This window comes from Myotis nattereri, assembly GCF_964212035.1.
Source record: "Myotis nattereri genome assembly, chromosome: Y".
NCBI lineage: Eukaryota > Metazoa > Chordata > Mammalia > Chiroptera > Vespertilionidae > Myotis > Myotis nattereri.
This window is the reverse complement of record NC_138094.1, coordinates 31,489,816-31,512,718: the sequence shown is the minus strand read 5'-3', so window position 1 is coordinate 31,512,718 and position 22,903 is coordinate 31,489,816.

Sequence of the window (22,903 nt, the reverse complement as noted above, 5' to 3'; positions counted from 1 at the left end):
TCAGCTCTGCACCAGGGAGGTCTCAGCTTGGGAACAATGACCACTGAGAGCTCCTCCATCTGGAAGAAAGCCACCTCCGAGTTCCTGCCCTGCTGCTAAACAGTCCCATTTCTCTCCGTATATGTCTGGGACCACGACAGCCTCATCCAGCAGAGGAGCTCAGAGCTTATAAATGCAGTTTGTGGTGTCAGCCTTTTAAGAGGAGCAGCTAGGTCTCCAGCAACCTGTATGTTACTCAGCCCCAATCCACACTGGTTTTTGCAGCCCATATTTCTTACTTCCTGTAGGGACCTCTTTCCCCAGCTCTGGAACCCTGAGCTGGGTGTCTGATATGGGGCTGGGACCTCTTGCTCCTTCAGGTGGCCTCTGCAGAGGCAATCTCCCTCCTGATTAACAAAGTGGCACACCTAGGTGCCAGACCAGCCCGTTCCATGCCTCTGAACCTCCTATCAGTCTCAATGCACTTTCTTCTTTACCTCTCTAGTTGTAGTATTTCCACTCAGCCAGTTTTCTCATGGTCTGGAGGATGGTTGTTCTGTATTTTAGCTGTAATTTTGATTTGGTTGTGGGAGGCAGCAAGTACAGGCATTTACCTAACCTGCCATCTTGATTCTCCTCTTGCTGAGGATATTAGCATCCGTGTTCATTAGGGTTATTGTCCTATAATTCTCTTTTTTTGTAGTTTCTGGTTTTGGAATTGATATAATGCTGGCTTTGTAAAAAGAGCTTAGAAGTGTTCCTTCTTCTTGAATTTTTTTGAATAGTTTGAGGAGGATATGTGTTTGTTCTTTGCACATTTGGTAAAATTCTTCTGTAAATCCATCTGGCCTAGGACTTTTGTTTGCTGGAAGTGTTTTTATTATTATTACTGCTTCTATTTCATCAATAGTTATTGGCCTACTCAGCTTTTCTGGCTCTTCTTGATTGAATTTTATAAGACTGTATGTTTCTAGGGATTTGTCCATTTTGTTGGCATATAATTGTTCGTAGTATTTGTTTACCATTCATTGTATATCTGTGGTGTCTGTTATTATACCACCACTTTCATTTCTGATTTTATTTATTTGGATCCTCTCTCTTTGATTCTTGATGAGTTTGACTAAGGATTTTCATCAACTTTGTTTATCTTGTAAAAAAAAGACACCAACCACCCAGCTCTTATATTCATTAATCTTTTGTACTGTTTTTTTTTTTTATTCTCTACATAATTTAGTTCCATTCTGGTCTTTATTATTTCCTTCCTTCTACTTCCACTGGGCTTTTCTTTTTCAAATATATTTTATTGATATTTTACAGAGAGGAAGAGAGAGGGATAGAGAGTTAGAAACATTGTTGAGAGAGAAACATCAGTCAGCTGCCTCCTGCACACCTCAAACTGGGGATGTGCCTGCAACCAAAGTACATGCCCTTGACAGGATTCAAACCTGGAACCCTTCAGTCTGCAGGCCGACACTCTATCCACTGAGCCAAACCGTTCAGGGCACTGTGTTTTCTTGCTGTTCTCTTTCTAATTATGTATTGCGGGTTAAAGAGTTTATTAGTGTTTTTTTCTTGTTTCTTGAGGTAGGCCTATAGCATCTATCTTTTTGTGTTTTTTAGTTTTCATGTTGTGATTAATGTCAAGTTTCATAGCATTACGGTCAGAGAAGATGCTTGATATGCTTCAATCTTCTTAAATTTATTGAGGCTTATTTTGTGTCCTAACATGTGTCTGACCTATAAAATATTTCAAGTGCACTTGAAAATAATGTATATTGTACTGCTTTGGGTGAAATTTTCTGAAGATATCAATTAAATCCATCTGATCTGGTGTGTCATTTAAAGCCACCATATCCTTACTGATTTTCTGATTGGAATATCTATCCATTGATATCTATGAGGTGTTTAAATCCCCTACTGTGACTGTATTGCTGGTAACCTCCTGCCTTATGTCCATCAAGATTTGCTTTACATATTTTAGTGCTCCTATGTTTGGTACATAAATATTTACAAGGATTATATCCTCTTGTTGGATTGTTATTGTTATCATTTTATAGTGTTTTAGTTGTATTAACTATAACTATTGCTTTAAAATATATTTTATCAGATATAAGTTTTGCCACCCAGCAATTTTTTCTATTTGTGTGAAATATCTTAATTTTTTTTTTTTTTGCTTTTAGTGTATGTATCTTTTGTAGACAACATATGTATACTTTTTCTGTTCTTATCTATTCAGCTGTCTTATGTCTTATGTTTGAAACTTTTAAGCTATTTACATTTAAAGTAAATATTATGTTTCATATATATTGCCATTTTAGTCTTTTAACTATGTTCCTTTGTTTTTCTTCTTTACCTCTTCCTCTTCCCTTTCTCCCCTCCTTCTTAATGCAGCCCCTTTAACATTTCTTGTAATACTTAATGGTAACAAACTCCTTTTGATTTTCCTTGCCTGGGAAGCTCTTTTTCCTTTAATCCTATCTAATAAAAGAGAAACATGCAAATTAACCATCACTCCATTCCACCCACAAGCCACGCCTAGCAGCCAATCAAGAGCAAGTATGCAAATTAACCCAACCAAGATGGTGGCAGCCATGGAGCTGGAATGAGCAGGAGGCTTGGGTTACCCCTGGTGATGGAGGAAGCCAAACTTCTGGCCTGCCCTGACAGTCCCTGGCCTCCCTCAAGGCTACAAAGTTTCAATTATAGAAGATAAATAAATCCCAGATACCTGCTTCCAGCCGGCAAGAAGGGGCTAGGAGCTTGGGTCACTGGGGCCATGGCCATCCTGCAAAGAGCCATCAGGCCCTCACCCAGGCTGGCCAGGCACCCCAGTGAGGACGCCCACCCTGAAGGGGATGTGGCCAGCTTTAAAAAAGCCTTCAGCCCCTCACCCAGGCTGGCCACACTCCCCCAGCAGGGATCCTCACTCCATGAGGGCATGACCGGCCTGCAAACCACCACAGGCCACTTACCTAGGCTGCCCCATGCATGAAGAAAACCCCTACCCTGATCCAGGGCACCCTTCAGGGGAAACCAGAAGGCCCCCACCCATGCACCAGGGCTCTAGCTAATCTAATAAAAGAGAAACATGCAAATTGACTGTACCTCTGCTACACCCACAAGCCACGCCCATCAGCCAATCAGGAGCAAATATGCAAATTAACCCGACTCAGATGGCAGCGGCCACGGAGCTGGGGCAAGCAGGTGACTTGGGTTGGCCCCGGCAATGGAGGAAGCCAAGCTTCCAGCCTGCCCTGCCGGCCCTGAGCTCTGCTCAAGCCTACAAAGTTTCCATTCTAGAAGATAAATAAATCCCAGATACCTGCTTCCAGCCATGGCCATGGCCAGCCTGGAAACAGCCATCAGTCCCTCACCCAGGCTGGCCAAACCCCCATGGGGTGAAGGTCCCCACTGGGGGGCTTGACTAGCCTGCAAACAGCCATCAGCCCCTCACCCAGGCTGCCCAGGCATCCCAGTGGGGACCCCCACCCTGAAGGGGGTGTGGCTAGCCTAAAAACAGCTCTCAGCCCCTGACCCAGGCTGGTAGGCATCCCATAGGGACCCCCACCCTGACCTAGGACACCCTTTAGAGCAAACCAGACAACCCCTACCCATGCACCAGGCCTCTATCCTATATAATAAAGGGGTAATATGCAAATTGACCCTAACAGCAGAATGACTGGGAATGACTGGTCACTATGACACACACTGACCACCAGGAGGCAGATGCTCAATGCAGGAGCTGTCCCCTGGTGGTCAGTGCACTCCCACAGGGGGAGCTCTGTTCAGCCACAAGCCAGGCTGATGGCTGCCAGTACAGCGGTGGTGGTGGGAGCCTCTCCCACCTCTTCAACAGCGCTAAGGATGTCCAACTGCAGTTTAGGCCTGCTCCCCACTGGCAAGTGGACATCCCCTTAGGGCTCCCGGGTTGCCAGCGGGATGTCTGACTGCCAGCTTAGGCCTGATCCTCTGGGGATTGGGCCTAAGCCAGCAGGTGGACATCCCCCAAGGGGTTCCAGACTACAAGAGGGCACAGGCCAGGCTGAGGGACCTCCCCCCACAAGGTCACAAATTTTTGTCACCGGGCCTCTAGTCTATACTAATAAAAGGGTACTATGCTAATTAGACTGGGAGACCTTCCAGGAGACCTCTGGACATTCTTCCGGACAAAGCCATGGTGGCAAGGCTGAGGTAGAGGTGGGTAGAGGCCAAGAGGGGAGGGCATTTGTGGGTGATCAGGCTGGTGGGGGGCAGGGCTATTGGGAGTAACAGACCAGCAGGGGGACCAGTTGTGGCAAGCAGGCCATCAGTGGGGGTCAGTTGGAGGTGATCAGGACAGTGCGGGGGGAGGGGGAATGCAGTTTGGAGTGAGCAGACCAGCAGGGGCACAGTTGGGGGCAAGCATGCTAGTGGGGAGGGAAGTTGGGGACAAGCAGGCCCGCAGAGGGGGAAGTTGAGAGTGAGCAGGCTGGCAGGGCAGGAAGTTGGGGGCAAGCACACTGGCACAGAGGGTAGTTGGGGGTGACTAGGCTGGCAGAGGGGGCAGTTGGGGGCAATCAGGCAGGCAGGCAGGTGAGCAGTTAGGGGTCAGCAGTCCTGGATTGTGAGAAGGATGTCCGACTGCCATTTTAGGCCCAATCCCTTCGAGCGGTCCCAGATTGGAGAGGGTGCAGCCTGGGATGAGGAACACCCCCTACTCATTGCACGAATTTCGTGCACCAGGCCACTAGTTTTAAATAATTGCATTTCTTGATAATGTAGCCTTGTTTGTAGGTCCTTTATCTTCACCTCTTTGACTATTTCATGCCAATCCCATCTGACCTGGTATTTCAGCTGATAGTCCTACGGGACCCTCCTTTTAGGTAACTATCTTTATCTTGGAGCTTTTAAGATATTCTATTTGTCCTTAACCTTTGCAGTTTTAATTACTATAAGTCTTGGTGTGGGCTTCTTTAGTTCCTCTTGTTTGGGACTATGCTTCATGACTGTGCTGTTTTTCTTCACCAGGCTAGTATAGTTTTTGTTCATTATTTCTGAAAATAGGTTCTCATTCCCTTACTCAATCCCTTCTCTTTCTGGTTCCCCTGTGATGCAGATGTTGGTACATTCTATATTGTCCCTAAGTTCCCTTGAATTATCCTCTTCCTCCTTCTCTCTCTCTCTCTCTCCTCTCTCTCTCTCTCTCTCTCTCTCTCTCTCTCTCTCTCTCTCCCTCCCTCCCTCCCTCCCTCCCTCCCTCCCTTTCTCTCTGTGTTAATCCTCACCTAATAGTATTCTTCCCATTGCTTTTCAGAGCATGGAAAAGAGAGAGGTCAATGTCAGACATATCAACTGATTGCTCCTGCATGCATTCTAAACAGGGGCAGGGACAAACCCTCAACCGAGGCCCATGTCCTCAACCAGGAACATGGTGTGCAGGTTGATGCTCTAACCAATGAGATAACCAGCCAGGGCTAATTATCATTTTTTCTGTTCATCTGATTGTGTTTTTTTATACCCCATCTTCCAAATTGGTGAATCAAACCTATGCTTCATTTAACCTACCATTTATTCCTTTCAGTGTATTCCTCATTTCAAATATCATACTAGTATTCTTTTTTTTTAATGAGCAGTTAAAAGTGAGGTATTTTTAAATGTATTTTCAGGAGAGAGAAATGTCAGTGTGAAAGAAAAATAATTGATTTCCTTCAAATGTACCGACTGGAGATTGAACCCACTTTTAGTTTATGAGACAATATTCCAACTAATTTAGCCACTGGCCAGGTTCAGATATTGTATCCTTTATTTCTGACTGGTTATTTCTTATGGTTTCTATATTCTCTTTCATGTGGTTGTAGTTTTCATTAAGTACCTTGTGGTTCTAAGTTCTTTGAGCATCCTTATAACCTTTTCCTGAACTGTCAGATAAGTTGTTTGCCTCAATATTACTTAGCTCTTTGATTACATGGATCACTACCAAATAAATGCCCCTTGAATAAATCAGATAAAGATTTGAAGTAAAATAAAGACCACCCATTTATTTTCTGTGATAAAGGACTTTTATGGGCGGGCCTGTTTTTCCCCCAACACAGTCTTTCCTTGCAGAGCCCACAAAATTGGTAACTGTAAATTCTTTTTGAGTAGTAGCTGATTTATCAAAGCCAGTTCTCAAATTACATGTAAGATTTTTATGGGAAGAAAAACTGTTCCTGGATCTGAAAGTGTTAAATATGTTGAAATATAAGGAACTTGAAATGTAGATTTTGTAGGAAAGATGAGGGAAATAAATGTGAAAAAGTGTTGCCACATCAACTGTAAAAATTCCCAATCAGAATTTTTACTTTTTTGGAATGAAATAGTTATAAAATGAAAAATGTATTTTTACTACTAGAAATTAGTTAACACAGACTGCATGCTTTGCTTGTAATTTTTAAGGTTGATTTTGAAATTCACTTAATTATTTTATGTTAATTATGTAGTTATTATTTACCCAAAATAAACATTGTTTACATTTTTTAGGTCTTTCGTGTAATTGATTTTTATTGTGTAAAAGACCTTTCATAGGAAAGATATTTGCTCTACAGTTACTTGAAAATAACCACAATGTTTCTTAATTTCTGCATTAGTTTATGAAATTACTCTATGGTAAAAGCACCCTCTTGTTTTATATTTGCCTTTTCTTAATAACTTTGGCCATTTTTCCAAGTGCATTATATCTGTATAACTTTTCTTCTGCCTTTTAATATTGACTCTACTAGAACATGCTTTCAGTATCTGATGCCTCTGATTGCAGAATGAGTATTGAACTTGGGTGGAGCAGCAGAGCCTAATCCCAGGTCCCTGCCACAGCCCACTTGGGCGGAGCCAAGACTGACAGGCAGAGCTGCGGGGACTCTGGGGCCCATCACAGGAGGAGATATATAGGTCAGAGCCTCCCCACTAGTTCAGTTCTGGCTTTGAATCTGGAATTCCTTGGACTAGCAGATCTGTGAAATAAAGGTTAAACTTTCCTCCCTCAGAGTGTTAACTGATTGTTCTCCCATGATTTCTGCCACATTTTTGCTGTACAGAAGCTTTTTGCTCTTAGGTAGTCTCATTTGTCTCTTTTTCCTTTGTTTCTCTTTCCTTGGAGACAAATAAGAAAATATATTGCTTCAAGAGATGTCTGAAATTTTACTACTTGTAATCTTTTAAGATTTTTATTATTTTACAACTTATATTTGTCTTTAATCCATTTTGAGTTTATTCTTGTGATTGGCTTAAGATGGTGGTCTATTTTCATTTTTTTTTTTGCATGTATCTGTCCAGTTTTCCCAATATTTACTGAAGAGACTGTCTTTACTCCCTTCTATGCTCTTGCCCCCTTTGTCAAATATTTATTGGCTATAAAGGCGTGGATTGAATTCTGGGCTCTCTATTCTATTCCACTGATCTATGCCTGTTTTTGTGCCAATACCAGTTTGTTGAGACAAAACAATGGCTATATATAACAAATCCACAACTAACATCATACTCAACAGTGAAAAGCCGGAAGCTTTTCCTCTAAAATCAGAAGGATGTGTACTCTTGTAACTTTTATGCAACACAGGATGAAAGACCCAGCCAAAACAATTAGGAAATAAATAACCCACCTATCCAAATCAGAAAGAAGTAAAAGTGTCTCTATTTGAAAATGACATGGTATCATATATAGAAATCCCTAAGTACCCTACTACTGTTGGAACCAATAAGAAAAATCTGTAAACAATGAAAAACCAATATATAAAATTCAATGCACTAACAATGAAAACTCAGAAAGAAAAATTAAGAAACTATCATTTACAACAGTATCTACACCAATAAAAGAGAAACATGCAAATTGGTGTCACTAAGCTACACCTACCAGCCAATCAAGGAGAGTATGCAAATTAACCCAACAAAGATGCCAGCAGCCATGGAGCAGGAGGCTTGAGTTGCCCCCGGTGATGGAGGAAGCCAAGCTTCCCCCCTACCCTGGCCACGCTCAAGGGAGGAAACAACACGCAGCCGCGGCCAGGAGCCTGAGAGATCAACACAGAGTGGTGCCTGCTCCAATCCTCAGCAGTGTGGCTGGGGGCAGGCCCCCAGTGGACACGGACACACACACACACACACACACACACACACACATACACACGGGGTGCCTGCTCGCCAAGCCTCCGACGCGGCTCTGGGCAGGCCCCCAGCGTACACACACACACACACACACACACACACACACACACACACAGAGGGCCTGCTCTGAGCCTCTGCTGCCAGACTGTGGCTTAGGCCCACTCCCTGTCAGTAGGACATCCACTAGGGCTCCCGGACTATAAGAAGGGGCAGGCTGGGCTGTGGGACCCCCGACCCTCAGTGCAAGAATTTCGTGCACTGGGCCTCTAGTAAAAATAAGAAAATACTTAGGAGTATATTTAACAAAGATAAAACATCTATACATTGAAAAGTGTAAGACACTGATAAAAGAAACTATAGACACAAATACATGGAAAATATTCCATGCTCAACTGGAAGAATGCTGGTAAGATGTTCATATTACCCAAAGAGATCTAAAAAGTCAATGTAACACTTATCAAAATTACAAAGTCATTTTTTTTCATAGCAATAGAAAAAAAATCCTAAAATTTGTATAAAATCACAAAACAACAAAAATCTGAATAGCTAAAATGATGTTAAGAACATAATTGGAAGCATCACACTTCTGATTTCAAAATATGTTACAAAGATATAGTAATCAATAGTATGGTATTGGCATAAAAATATACATAGATCAATGAAACAAAATGGAGATCCTAGAAATAAATCCACGCTTATATGGTCAATTAAGTTATGACAAAGCAGCCAACAATGTACAATAAGGAAAGAAGTCTCTTCAACAAATTTTATCGGGAAAGTTGGGTAGGCACATGCAAAAGAATAAAAATTGGACCGCTATCTTACACCCTATACAGAAATCAACTCCAAATGGAATACAGACTTGAATGTAAGACCTGAAACAGTAACATTCCTAGAACAAAACATAAGCAAGCTCCTTAACAGATTTGGCAATTATTATTATTTTTTTTTTTTGGGGGGGGGGTTAAGACCAAAAGCAAAGCTAACAAAGCCAAAACAGATAAGTGGGACTACATCAAAGTAAGCTTCTGCACAGCAAAGAAAATCATCAACAAAATAAAAAGGCAAACTAGATAGGATGGGAGGAAGTATTCACAATTCATCTACTATTATATGATAAGAGGTTAATATCCAAAGTATATATTCTGTCCCTTTCATACAACTCAACAGCAAAACACATTAAAAACAATTAATCCAGGCACTAGGAGCTACAGCTGGCATGGACCCTGCAGGGCTGGATGGCGGTGGCGGTGGCGGCAGCCATGGTGAGGACAGACCCCACTCCCAGTGGCCATTCAGGACCTTTACCTGACGGGCCCATCACTCGGGATCCAGCTGCCATTTTGCTCAAGACAGGAAGGCGTCCCAGGACTGCAGGTACTTCAGCGAGGATTCTGCTTCCATGGAGACTGCTGCAGCTATCAGCACCCGCAGCCCCCGGGCCACTTGCAGTGGGGGCCGCCGCCATTCCTAGCCGCTTGTCACCCAGCCAGGACCCCCGCTGGGGCTGACCCGCAGGGGCTCCGAGCCCACCTACTTGCCCACAGTGGCTGTGGGTTAGGGAGGGGCTGAGGCCGAGGCTGAGGCCATCTGGGACACGGAGCCTGGCCTCGAGGGGCTGGCCAGCCGGAATGAGGAGCTTGGTGGCTGACATCACCTGATGGAGATCACGGCTACTCCCAGAAGTCTCGGCCTAAGTCAGACCCTGCCCAGGGGCTCTGGGCCCCACTTCAGAGCACGGACCTTGCGAGCGAGCAAGACAGCCGCGATGTCGTGTGTGGCATCTGCATGGACAAGGTGTGGGACAAGCCGGAGGGCAAGCGGATCTTCGGCATCCTGCCCAACTGCACACAAGCCCACTGCCTGGGCTGCCTGAGCACCTGGCGGATGAGCCGCCAGCACTTCCCGCTGAATGTCATCAAGGCCTGTCCCCAGTGCCGTGTCTATTCCAGCTACATCATCCCCCACAAATTCTGGGTGAGTGAGGGGGGCAGAGAAGGTGCAAATCATCAGGAACTTCAAGGCTCGGACCAGCCAGATCCGATGCTGGTACTTTGCGCAGGGGAATGACCGCTGCCCCTTCAAGTCTGACTGCATTTACCTGCACCAGCTCCCGGACACGGCCCCATCCTCGGCTTCTCCCTGCCCATCCTCGGCTTCTCCCTGGCCCAGATTGCACATAGCCGGCCTCCGGGAGTGAGATGTTGCTGGGCTCCGCAGTGCTGCTGGAGGACAGATTTTCCTGGATTATAACCTGGCCGTGGCCTTCTTGGGGTTAGAACTCCTGCTGGATGGCACCAGTTCTTAACGACAGGCTCCTGCAGCCAGGACCAACGTGTGAGGGGTGGGGTTGAGGGGCAGGGTGAGTTAGGGGGAAGGTCTTTCCCCTTTTGGGGTTTCTAATACATCTGTGACAAATGTAAAACTTGTATGTTACCTATGACGTTAACGGAGCCCACTAAGTGGGATGGAATTAGCCCCCTCTCCACCTCCATGAACATGAGAAGGGTGGAGGGCTCTGGGTAAAGGGGAGGGTTCTCACTGCCTTACTAGGGACTTGGATTTTAACTTTGCCCTTTTGTAGAAGGATTCTGACAGAAAACCAATAAAATGCACCTAAGCCAAAACAAACAAAAAACAATCCAAAAAATAGGCAGAACTGAAGACGTTTTTCCAATGAAAACATACAAATCGCTAACAGGTACATGAAAATGTGTTCAAAATCACTAATCAGGGAAATGCAAAATCAAAACCACAATGAGCTATAACCTCACACATTTAGGTTGGCTATCATAAAGAAGACAAATGTTGGTGATAATATGGAGAAAAGGGGAACCCTTGTGCACTCTTGGTAAGAATGTAAATTGGTCCAACCACTATGAAAAACAATATGGAGGTCCCTCAAAATATTTAAAATAGAACTACCATATGATCAGCAATTCCACCTCTGGGTATTATCAAAAGAAAATGAGAACAGAATACTGAAGACTCTGCACTCCAATGTTAGCAGATATAATGCAGCATTAATCACAATAGCCAAGATATAGAAACAACCTAAGTGCCTAGTGTCTATAAGGGATGAATGGAGAAAAATATGTGTGGGTGTGTGTAAGAGACTACTATGAACAATTATAGGCCAACAATTGAACATCCTGGATAAATTCCTAGAAACACAGCCATGAGAAGACATGGAAATCCTCGCATATGCAACAACATGGATGATTCGTATGCTAAGTGAATAAATTACAGAGACAAATGCTAAATCTCTATATGTGGAATCTTAAAGAGAACTCATATGAACAGAGACTAAAGTAAGGGTTTACCAGAGGCTGAGTAGTGGGCAAAAAGAGATGTTGGCCAAAAAGTATATACTCCCTGTTAGGGAATGAGTAAGATTGGGAAGTCTATTATGTGTTATAGTAACTATAGTTATAATGCTATGTTGTATAATTGAATATTGATGAGAGCAGGTCTTAAATGTTCTCACCACAAATATTTGATAATTATATGATATGATGCAGGTGTCATTGAATTCCATGGTGGCAAACATTCTGCAGTAGTGTGCCAAATGAACACATTATATACCTTACCTTAAACTCACAATCTTCTGTCAATTTTATCTCAATAAAGCTGGAAGAAAAATAATGTTATCTAAGAGCTGTTGCAAGAGATGTCAAATTCTTGGTGGCAACATGAGTAAATGTTTTGCTTATGCTAATTGTGACAAAAAAAAATAGTGCTTAAATTCTTTCAATTACTTTCCAAAATATTCTTCAATAGCCCTGGCTGATGTGGCTCACTTGGTTGGAGTGCACCAAAAGGTCACAGGTTTGATTTCTTGTCAGGGCACATACCCAGGTTGCAGATTTGATCCCTGGTCAGGCACGTAGGGGAGGCAACCAAACTGATGTCTCTCTCTGTCCCCGTCTCTAAAATTAAAAAAACTAAGAAATGAAAAACATATTGTCAAGGATTAAAAATACTTCAAAGATAAATTTCTTAAAGCCTAAAGAATAACACTAAAAAGCCTTATCATTTTGTTGTAGAACTCAAGGGCTAGACAAGTATTAATGGCAAAAACAATTCAGCTTAGCTTGTATTTGTAAAGGAAGATGATCCACTCCAGGATTTTCATGGAAGGACTGACCAGATAAATCCTTCCTGTGTTAGGCTGGATTTGGGTGAAGTGCATTTTCTAAAGGCCATTCTGGAAGAGCTTCTAGGGGCTGAGACATTCCCAGTCCTGGGATGTATTCCATAGAAGCAGCTCCAGCACAGCCCAGGCTAGAGGCAGCGATGCTGGTCTAGACACCTGGGTCCTGGCTGCACAACTGGATGGTCACAAGACCTTGGTCAAGTCTCTAACCTCTGTGTCCCACGTTCCCTAATCTATAAAATGCAGGCAGTCACACTTCATATGGCTGATATGAACATTAAGTGAGTTAATACAGGTACAAGTTTAAAGAATACCTGACACACAGTCAGTAAGTGCTCAGTAACTGTTACCTTTTCTTCTCAGGGTTTGGGTTCATTCTCAAGACAAAGATGTCAGAAATAAAGCCCAGTGTACTATGCTGTTTCTGGCACCTAGAATGAAAAACCTTTGTCTTTATTTTGAGGGACAAATCAGAAGGATGGTGCTGGGGAAGATGGCCTCTGGTTTGACAGGCAATAGCCCAACTCTGGAGAGCAAGGAACACAGAAGAAACGACCAAAATGCAGTCCGGAAATTTGACCAATAACATGATTTTCAAAGAAATATCTAACACAAAAATGAGGAAAAAAACACGTAACAGCTCATTCTAGTGTAATGAAAGGTCTAAGTATGAGAAATTCTGATTATTTTTAATTTTATACACTAGAGTACCAAATTAAATGATGAAAAAGAAACCACCCTGTATTAAACAAACATTTTTTATTGAGAATTGTATTTATTACATTGTGTTACATGAGAAAAAAGCTGGGCAACACAGGTGGTTACCAGAAGTCATCTGGTTCTTCATGAGACAGCCCTGTGAAACTAAATTAGAGAAAGACAAAAATTTTAAAAATTTGTTAAATTCTTGTCAGTTCATTAGGGGACCTTTCTAATGTTCTCATTCCTTTCCTAATCAGTAGCCATATCATAACTTCAAAATGTAAAAGATTCTTTTGGCAGTCAGTAATTTTGATTAATTCAATAGTTTCTTAGAGGCAGACCTCAACATATGAACAATGCTCTTGGGCTAACAAAGTCAGCAATGTGATGAATGATTTGCATAAGAACACAATGTTGGGGAAAGCATACCTTTAATCTTTATCACTAGGGAGCAGCTTGTCCACTTGTGAGTCTTCTCTGACACTCTTTATTGAGCTCTGAAAAGAGGAGAAAGAATAATTTTGAAATTAGAGGTGTATTAATGTATTAATTTTATTAAACAACTAGGGGCCCGGTGCACGAAATTCGTGCATCGGGTGTGTGTGTGGGGGTAGTGTCCCTCAGCCCAGCCTGCCCCCTCTCACATACTGGGAGCCCTCAGGCGTTGACCCCCATCACCCTCCAATCGCAGGATCGGCCCCTTGCCCAGGACTGACGCCTCTGACAGAGGCGTCAGGCCTGGGCAGGGGACCCACATTTCCCCCCATCACTGGTTCTGCCCCCAGCCCAGGCCTGATGCCTCTGGCCCAGGCGTCAGGCCTGGGCAGGGGACCCCCAGACCCCTCCGATTGCTGGCTCTGCCCCTTGCCCAGGCCTGATGCCTCGGCCAGAGGTGTAGACTCCCATCACCCTCCGATCGCCGGATCAGCCCCTTGCCCAGGCCTGACGCCTCCGCCAGAGGTGTCAGGCTTGGAGAAGGGACCCCCATCTCCCCCCGATCACTGGCTCTGACCCCCGCCCAGGCCTGAGGCCTCTGGCCCAGGAATCATGCCTTGACAGGGGACCCCCATCTCCCTCTGATCGCTTGCTCCACCCCCCGCCCAAGCCTGACACCTCTGACCCAGGCTTCAGGCCTGGGCAAGGGGACCATCATATCCCCCCAATCCCCGGCTCCGCCCCCCACCCAGGCCTGAAGCCTCTGGCCGAGGCGTCCGGCCTGGGCAGCGGGGACCCGCAGCGGCAGCAGCGCCGTGATCCTCCGCTCTGCCCCTGCCCAGGCCTAACACCTCTGGCCGAAGCATTAGGCCTGGGCAGGGGACCCCCAGCTCCCAGTGGTTGCAGGCTCCGCCCCTGCCCAGGCCTAACGCCCCTGGCCTAGCCATCCGGCCCGGGCAGCGGGGACCCGCAGTGGCAGCGGGGGGCGCCGCCATCGCGCGGGCTCCGCCCCTGCCCCTGCAGGACGCCTCTGGCTGAGGCATCCGGCTCGGGTAGAGGGGACCCGCAGCTGCAGCGGCCCCGCGATCATGGGCTCCGCTTTAGGCACAGGCAAGGGACCCCTAGCTCTCAGGACTGCCAGTTTCGACTGTGCCCAGCTCCCATCGCTGGCTCCACCCCTACTTCCTGCTATCACTGGCCAGGGTGGCAAAGGCGCCTGATTCTCCGATCATGGCTGGGGGGCAGGCCAAAGGTGGCCCCAGGGCCGCCTTTGAACTGCCCCCCACCTCTTAGCTCCCCCCTGGGTTTCCCATCACTGTCAGTGGCAGGGAGCTTCTTCCTGCTTTCCCTTTCGCCTCCCTGCATGTGCCTACATATGCAAATTAGCCGCCATCTTGTTGGCAGTTAACTGCCATCTCAGTTGGCAGTTAATTTGCATATAGCCCTGATTACCCAATGAAAAGGGTAGTGCCGTACGCCAATTACCATTTTTCTCTTTTATTAGTGTAGATTTTGATTTCTCTGAAACTCTTAAAAAAATGATTTTGAAAATATCAGAAAATCACAGACATTCCAGAAAACTGGGATCTTAACCCAGCCAAAGGAATGACATTTCAATTTTTCAATTTTATTTATTATTTTGTTAGCTTTTGTTTTTCTTTTTTGTCGTCCCCCCCCTTTTTTTTTGTTTGTTGTTTTTATTCTTTCTTCCTTCTTTGTTCTTCTTTTTTTTTGTTGTTTGTTCCTTTATTCCCTACTTCTGTACACATTATTTTTTCAACCACGTGAGCAAAAGACATGTGAGCGGTGCACTCTTGTCCAGGGAGCATTAGCCCCGTGAGCAGCCTGCGTCGAGCCAAAGAGAGGCAGCCTCATGTGGCCTGCCCCTATCCAAGGAGCAGCAGCTGTGTGAGCAGCCCGCTTCCCCGTCCGAAGAGCAGCAACCACATGAGCAGTCTGACCTGTCCGAGGAGCAGCAGCTGAACAAGCATCTTGCCCTTGTCCAAGCAGCAGCAGCCGCACAAGCAGCCTGCCCAATCCAAGGAACAGCAGCTGTGTGCCCATCCGAGGAGCAGCAGTTCTGCAAGTGGCCTGGCCCCATTCGAGGAGCAGCGGCAGCCGAACCCGGTCCAAGAAACAGCAACCACATGAGCAGACCGGCCATATCTGGTGAGTGGCAGCTCTACACAGCATGCACCGGAGGAGCAGAGCCACAACAGCCTGCACCTGTCTGATGAGCAGCAGCCGATACTAGGAGCAGTAGCCCCACAAGCAGCCCACCACAGAGGAACAACAGCAGCATGCAGCCAGCCCCCAATCAAGGTTCAGCGGCCACGTGAGCAGTCCGCCCCAGGTCAAGGAGTAGCAGCTGCATGCGTAGCCAGCCCCAACCAAGGAACAGCAGCTTCGTGATCAGCACATCCTCTGTCTCAGGAACAGATTCTGTGTGTGAAGCCTCCCCCCACCAGCCAGAGGAGCCACCACAACTGTGAACAGCACCCACCAGAGGAGCTGCTGCCAACTGAGGAGCAGCTGCTACAATAACCGCCAGAGGAGCAACCACAGCCCGAGGAGCCACTGCCACCCAAGGAGCAGTCGCTGAATGACTCAACATCTAGATATGTCGGTGAGATCAAACATGGGTACACAAAGAAACCCCCGAAAGAAAGAGAAGGAGGACTCGCCAGAAAAGCAGCTAAGTGAAACCGAGGCATGCATGACAGAAAAAGAATTCAGATTAAGGGTCCTAGAGTGCATAAACCGGATGAAGGAAAAACTCAACAACTTATGCAAGAAGCAAGAAGAAACAGATAAAAAAAAACAATAAATTATGTAAGAACCAAGAAGAAATGAAGAGTGATATAGCTGCAATAAAAAACACCATTGAAAGTTTCAACAGTAGACTAGGAGAAGCGGAGGACCAAATTAGCGAATTAGAAGACAGGGAAGCAAAACTCCCAAACTGAATTGCAATTGGCGAAAAAAAATTAAAAGACAGGAGGAGAGCCTAAGGGAGCTATGGAACAACATGAAACGAAACAACATGTGAATAATAGGGGTGCCAGAACAACAGAAAGAGGAACAAGACTTAGAAAACCTATTTGAAGAACTAATATCAGAAAACTTCCCTGAGGTGGGGAAGAAAAAAGAGTCACACAAGCACAGAGAGTCCCAAACAAGGTGACCTTAAAAGACCCACATCAACACACATCATAATTACCATGGCAAATGTTCAGGACAAAGAGAGAATCTTAAAGGCTGCAAGAGAGAGACGGAAAATTACATACAAGGGATCTCCCATTAGATTATCATATGATTTCTCAACTAAACACATCAGGCCAGAAAAGAATGGACGGAAATTTACACAGTGATGCAAAGCAAAGCAATGAATCCAAGAATACACTATCCAGCAAGACTATCATTCAAAATTGAAGGGGAAATAATAAGCTTCACAGACAAAATAAGGCTAAGGGAGTTTATCAATACCAAGCCAGCAATGCAAGAAATGCTAAAGGGATCAGTGTAAAAAGAAGAAATAAAAAGCTCAGAAAGAAAACACACAGAAAAAATAGAAATGGCTACAAACAAGTACCTTTCAATAATAACTTCAAAGGTAAATGGACTAAATGCTCCAACCAAAAGACATCGAGTGGCTGAATGGATAAAAAAGAAAAAAACAAACAAAAAAACAAAACAAAAAACAAAAAACATGACCCATACATTTGCTGTCCACAAGAGACTGACCTCAGAATCAGGGACTCACACAGACTGAAAGTGAAGGGATGGAAAAATATCTTTCAGGCAACTGGAAATGAAAATATAGCTGGGGTAGCAATACTTATATCTGACAAAGTAGACCTCAAAGTGAAGGCCATAATAAGAGATAAGGGAGGCCACTTCATAATACTAAAGGATTGAATATACAGAGGATTTAACCCTGAAAAACATATATGCACTCAATACAGAAGCACCCAAATACATAAAAAAAAAAAAAACTCCTGGAAGATATCAAGGGAGAGACTGACAACAATACAATCATAGTAGGGGACTTTAATACACCACTGACATCACTGGATAAATCCTCTAGACAAAAAAAAAATGGTAAAGAAACAGCAATCCTAAATGACTCACTAGATCAGATGGACTTAATTGACATCTTCAGAACATTTCACCCCAAAGCCACGGAATATACGTTCTTCTCAAGTGCTCATCGGACATATTCAAAAACAGACCACATACTGGGTCACAAACAAAGTCTCCCCAAATTCAAGAAGATTGAAATCATACCAAGCATTTCCTCAGACCACAAGGGCATAATACTAGAAATAAACTAGAATAAAAACAACTCAACATTTTCAAACACTTAGAAATAAAAACACTTAGGAGCTGAATAGCATGTTATTAAATATTGATTGGGTTACCAATGAGATCAAAGAAGAAATTAAAAACATCCTGGAAACTACTGACAATGAAAACACAACAATCCAAAACCTATGGCACACAATGAAAGCAGTCCTGAGAGGGAACTTTATAGCTCTACAGGTCTATCTCAACAAACAAGAAAAAATGGTAGTAAATCATCTAAAACTACCTCTCAAAGAATAAGAAAGAGAGCAACAAGGAAAGCCCAGAAGGAGCAAAAGGAAGGAGATAATAAAGATTAGAGCAGAAATACATGACATAGAGACAAAAAAAACAATACAGAAAATCAATGAAACCAAGAGCTTGTTCTTTGAAAGGATAAACAAGACTGTTGAACCTCTAGTCAGGCTCACCAAGAAATAAAGAGAGAGGACCCAAATAAACAAAATCAGAAATGATAATGGCGAAATAACAACAGACCCCAGAGAAATACAAATGATTGTTAAAAAATACTATGGACAACTCCACTCCAACAAACTAGACAACCTGGAGGAAAAGGACATATTCCTAGAAACATACAACATTCCAAAACTCAATCAGGAAGAATCTAAAAATCTCAACAGGCCAATAACTATGGAAGAAATTGAAGAGTCATCAAAAAGCTTCCAGCAAACAAAAGCCCAGGACCACACGGCTTCACAGGGGAGTTTTACCAAACATTCAAGGAAGAACTAAAACCTATCCTCCTCAGACTACTACAAAAAATTAAAGAGGAAGGAACACTTCCAAGCTCATTTTATGAAGCCAGCATCACCCTAATTCCAAAACCAGGTAAAGACAACACAATGAAAGAGAATTACAGGCCAATATCCCTCATGAACATAGATGCCAAAATCCTCAACAAAATCTTGGCAAATCAGATCCAGCAGTACATAAGAGAGATCATACACCATGAACAAGTAGGATTTATCCCAGGGATGCAAGGATGGTACAATATCCGCAAATCAATAAACATGATATACCACATAAACAAATTGAAAGAAAAAAAACACACAGTCATATCAACTGATACAGAAAAAGCATTTGACAAAATTCAACACCCATTTTTGATAAAACCTCTCAGCAAGGTAGGAATAGAAGGATCATACCTCAACATAATAGAAGCCATATATGACAAACCCACAGCCAACAGCATACTCAATGGGCAAAAACTAAAACCATTTCCCCTAAGAACAGGAACAAGACCGGGATGCCCACTCTCACCACTCCTGTTTGACAGTGTACTGGAAGTATTAGCCACTGCAATTAGACAAGAAGAAGAAGAAATAAAAGGCATCCAAATTGGAAAAGAAGAAGTAAAACTGTCTTTATTTGCAGATGATATGATATTATACATAAAAAAACCTAAATACTCCATCAAAAAACTATTAGACTTAATAAATGAATCTGGCAATGTAGCAGGATACAAAATTACTGCCAAGAAGTCTATGGCATTTCTATGCACCAATAGTGAACTTACCGAAAGAGAGACTTAAAAAGCAATCCCATTTACCATCGCACCAAAAAATACTAAGCTACCTAGAAATAAACTTAACTAAAGAGGTAAAAGACCTCTATTCAGAAAATATTCATGTTCTTGGATTGGTAGAATCAACATCATTAAAATGTCCATAATACCCAAAGAAATGTATAAATTCAAGGCACTTTCCATTAAAATACCAATGGCATATTTCACAGACCTAGAACGAACTCTCAAAAAATTCATCTGGAATAAAAAAAGACCCCAAATAGCTGCAGCGATCCTGAGAAAGAACAATGTAGGTGGGATCTCAATACCAGGTATCAAGTTGTATTACAAAGCCACTGTTCTCAAAACTGCCTGGTACTGGCACAAGAACAGACATATAGATCAATGGAATAGAACAGACAGCCCAGAAACGGGCCCGAACCAATATTCTCAATTAATATTTGACAAAGGAGGCAAGAACATACAATGGAGTCCAGATAGTCCCTTCAATAAATGGTGTTGGGACAATTGGACAGATACATGCAAGAAAATGAAACTAGACCGCCAACTTACACCACACACAAAAATAAACTCAACATGGATAAAGGACTTAAATATACGACCAGAAACCATTAGAATATTAGAAGAATCCAAAGGCAACAAAATCTCAGACATATGCCAAAGCAATTTCTTCACCGATACAGTTCCTATGGCATTGGAAACTAAACAGAAAATAAACAAATGGGACTACATCAAAATAAAAAGCTTCTGCACAGCAAAGAAACTATCAACAAAACAACAAGAAAACCCACTGCATGGGAGAACATATTTGCCAATGTTATCACCGATAAGTTTTTAATCTCCAACTAGGGAACTCATACAACTTAATAAAAGGGAGATAATCCAATCAAAAAATTGGCAAAGGACCTAAATAGACACCTTTCAAAAGAGGACATTCAGAAAGCCAAGAGACATATGAAAACATGCTCAAAGTCACTGAAATCATCCGAGTGATGCCAATCAAAACAACAATGAGGTACCACCTCACACCTGTCAGAATGGCTATCATCAACAAATCCACAAAACACAAGTGCTGGAGTGGATGTGGAGAAAAAGGAACACTCGTGCACTGCTGGTGAGAATGCAGACTGGGGCAGCCACTATGGAAGACAGTATGGAGTTTCTCAAAAAACTACAAATGGAACTCCCATTTGACCCTGTGATCCCACTTCTAGGAATATATACCAAGAAACCAGAAACACCAATCAGAAAGGATATATGCACTCCTATGTTCATAGCAGCACAATTCACCATAGGTAAGATCTGGAAACAGCCTAAGTGCCCATCAGTAGATGAATGGGTTAAAAAACTGTGGTACATCTACACGATGGAATACTATGCTGCTGTAAAAAAGAAGGAACTCTTACCATTTGCAACAGAATGGATGGAACTGGAGAGCATTATGCTAAGTGAAATAAGCTGGTCAATGAAGGAAAAATACCACATGATCTCACTCATTTATGGATAATAAAGACCATTATAAACGTATGATCAAAAATAGATACAGAGGCAGAGCTGCCTCAAACAAACTGTCAAACTACAGCGGGAAAGCCGGGGAGGGCTGGGTGGCTGGAGAGGGGTGACAAGAGATCAGCTGAAGGATTTGTATGCATGCATATAAGCATAACCAATGGACATAAGACACTGGGGGTAAGTGAGGCCAGGGGATTGTCAAGGGCGGGAAAAAAAGGAGACATATGTAATACTCTTTATAATACTTTAAGCAATAAAACAATAAAAAATACTAAAATAAAAAATAAAATAAAATAAAATATCAGAGAGGAATGGAGAGGGAGAGATAGAAACATCAACAATGAGAATCATTGATTGGCTGCCTCCTGTACGTCCCTCACTGGGGATCGAGCCAGCAACCTGGGTTATGTGTCCAGACCAGGAATCAAACTGTGACCTTCTGACTCATAGGTCAACACTCAATCACTGAGCCATTCTGGTTGGGCTGAAAACTTTTTGAAATATACAGTAGGTCCTCGGGTTATATCGCGACATAATGCGATTTTCCCCGTTAAGTCGGAACCCACCTATAGAATCACCTACATCACTCACATGGAGCACATACACAGCAGTAATGAAGTGAAAGAGTAAAAAAAAAATAAATAAAGCAAGATAACAATTCCTGACCTTTACTTGTGGCAGATAATAAAAAACAAAGCACATATGTACATATGTCGAAATGACGGAACTTTTTTTTATTAACACTGTAAATGGGAGATAGTGATGTAACCGCAAAACAACATACATCGAGTTCAACGTAACCCGAGGACTGCCTAAATATAATTTGAGTCCAAAACGTTGACTTTTATTTTATTTTTTTTTTGATTTAATATTCTTTTTTTTTTAAATTAAATCTTTATTGTTCAGATTATTACATTTGTTCCTCTTTTTTCCCCCATAACTCCCCTCCTCCCAGTTCCCGCCCCACCATCCACCCTCACTCCCCACCCACTGTTCTCATCGGTAGGTGCACGATTTTTGTCCAGTCTCTTCCCGCATCTCCCACACCCCTTTCCCCCCCAAGAATAGTCAGTCCATTCCCTTTCTATGTCCCTGATTCTATTATAATCACCAGTTCATTCTGTTCATCGGATTATTTATTCACTTGATTCTTAGATTCACTTGTTGATAGATGCATATTTGTTGTTCATAATTTGTATCTTTACCTTTTTTTTCCTCTTCCTCTTCTTAAAGGATACCTTTCAGCATTTCATATAATCCTGGTTTGGTGGTGATGAACTCCTTTAGCTTTTCCTTATCTGTGAAGCTCTTTATCTGACCTTCAGTTCTGAATGATAGCTTTGCTGGATAAAGTAATCTTGGTTTTAGGTTCTTGGTATTCATCACTTTGAATATTTCTTGCCACTCCCTTCTGGCCTGCAAAGTTTCTGTTGAGAAATCAGCTGACAGTCGTATGGGTATTCCCTTGTAGGTAACTGAGTTTCTTTCTCTTGCTGTTTTTAAGATTCTCTCTTTATCTTTTGCTCTTGGCATTTTAATTATGATGTGTCTTGGTGTGGTCCTCTTTGGATTCCTTTTGTTTGGGGTTCTCCGCGCTTCTTGGACCTGTAAGTCCATTTCTTTCACCAGGTGAGGGAAGTTTTCTGTCATTATTTCTTCAAATAGGTTTTCAATATCTTGCTCTCTCTCATCTTCTGGCACCCCTATAATTCTGATGTTGGTACGCCTAAAGCTGTCCCAGAGGCTCCTTACACTATCCTTGCATTTTTGGATTCTTTTTTCATTTTGCTTTTCCGGTTGGGTGTTTTTTGCTTCCTCGCATTTCAAATCATTGACTTGATTCTTGCGCTCCTCTGGTCTGCTGTCGGGAGTCTGTATAATATTCTTTATTTCAGTTAGTGTATGCTTAATTTCTAGTTGGTTCCCCAATATAACATCGAGGGTCTCATTAGTTTTCTTGTAGATCTCATTAAGTTTATCGGCGGCTTCTAAACAGTTCTTGAGAGACCTTAAAAGTGTGGTTCTGAACTCTAGATCTTCCATTGACAATTTTGTCCTGTTTCTTTGTCTCCGCATTTTGTTATGCTTCCTTGGTGCACCCCCTAGTGGTCTTTGTT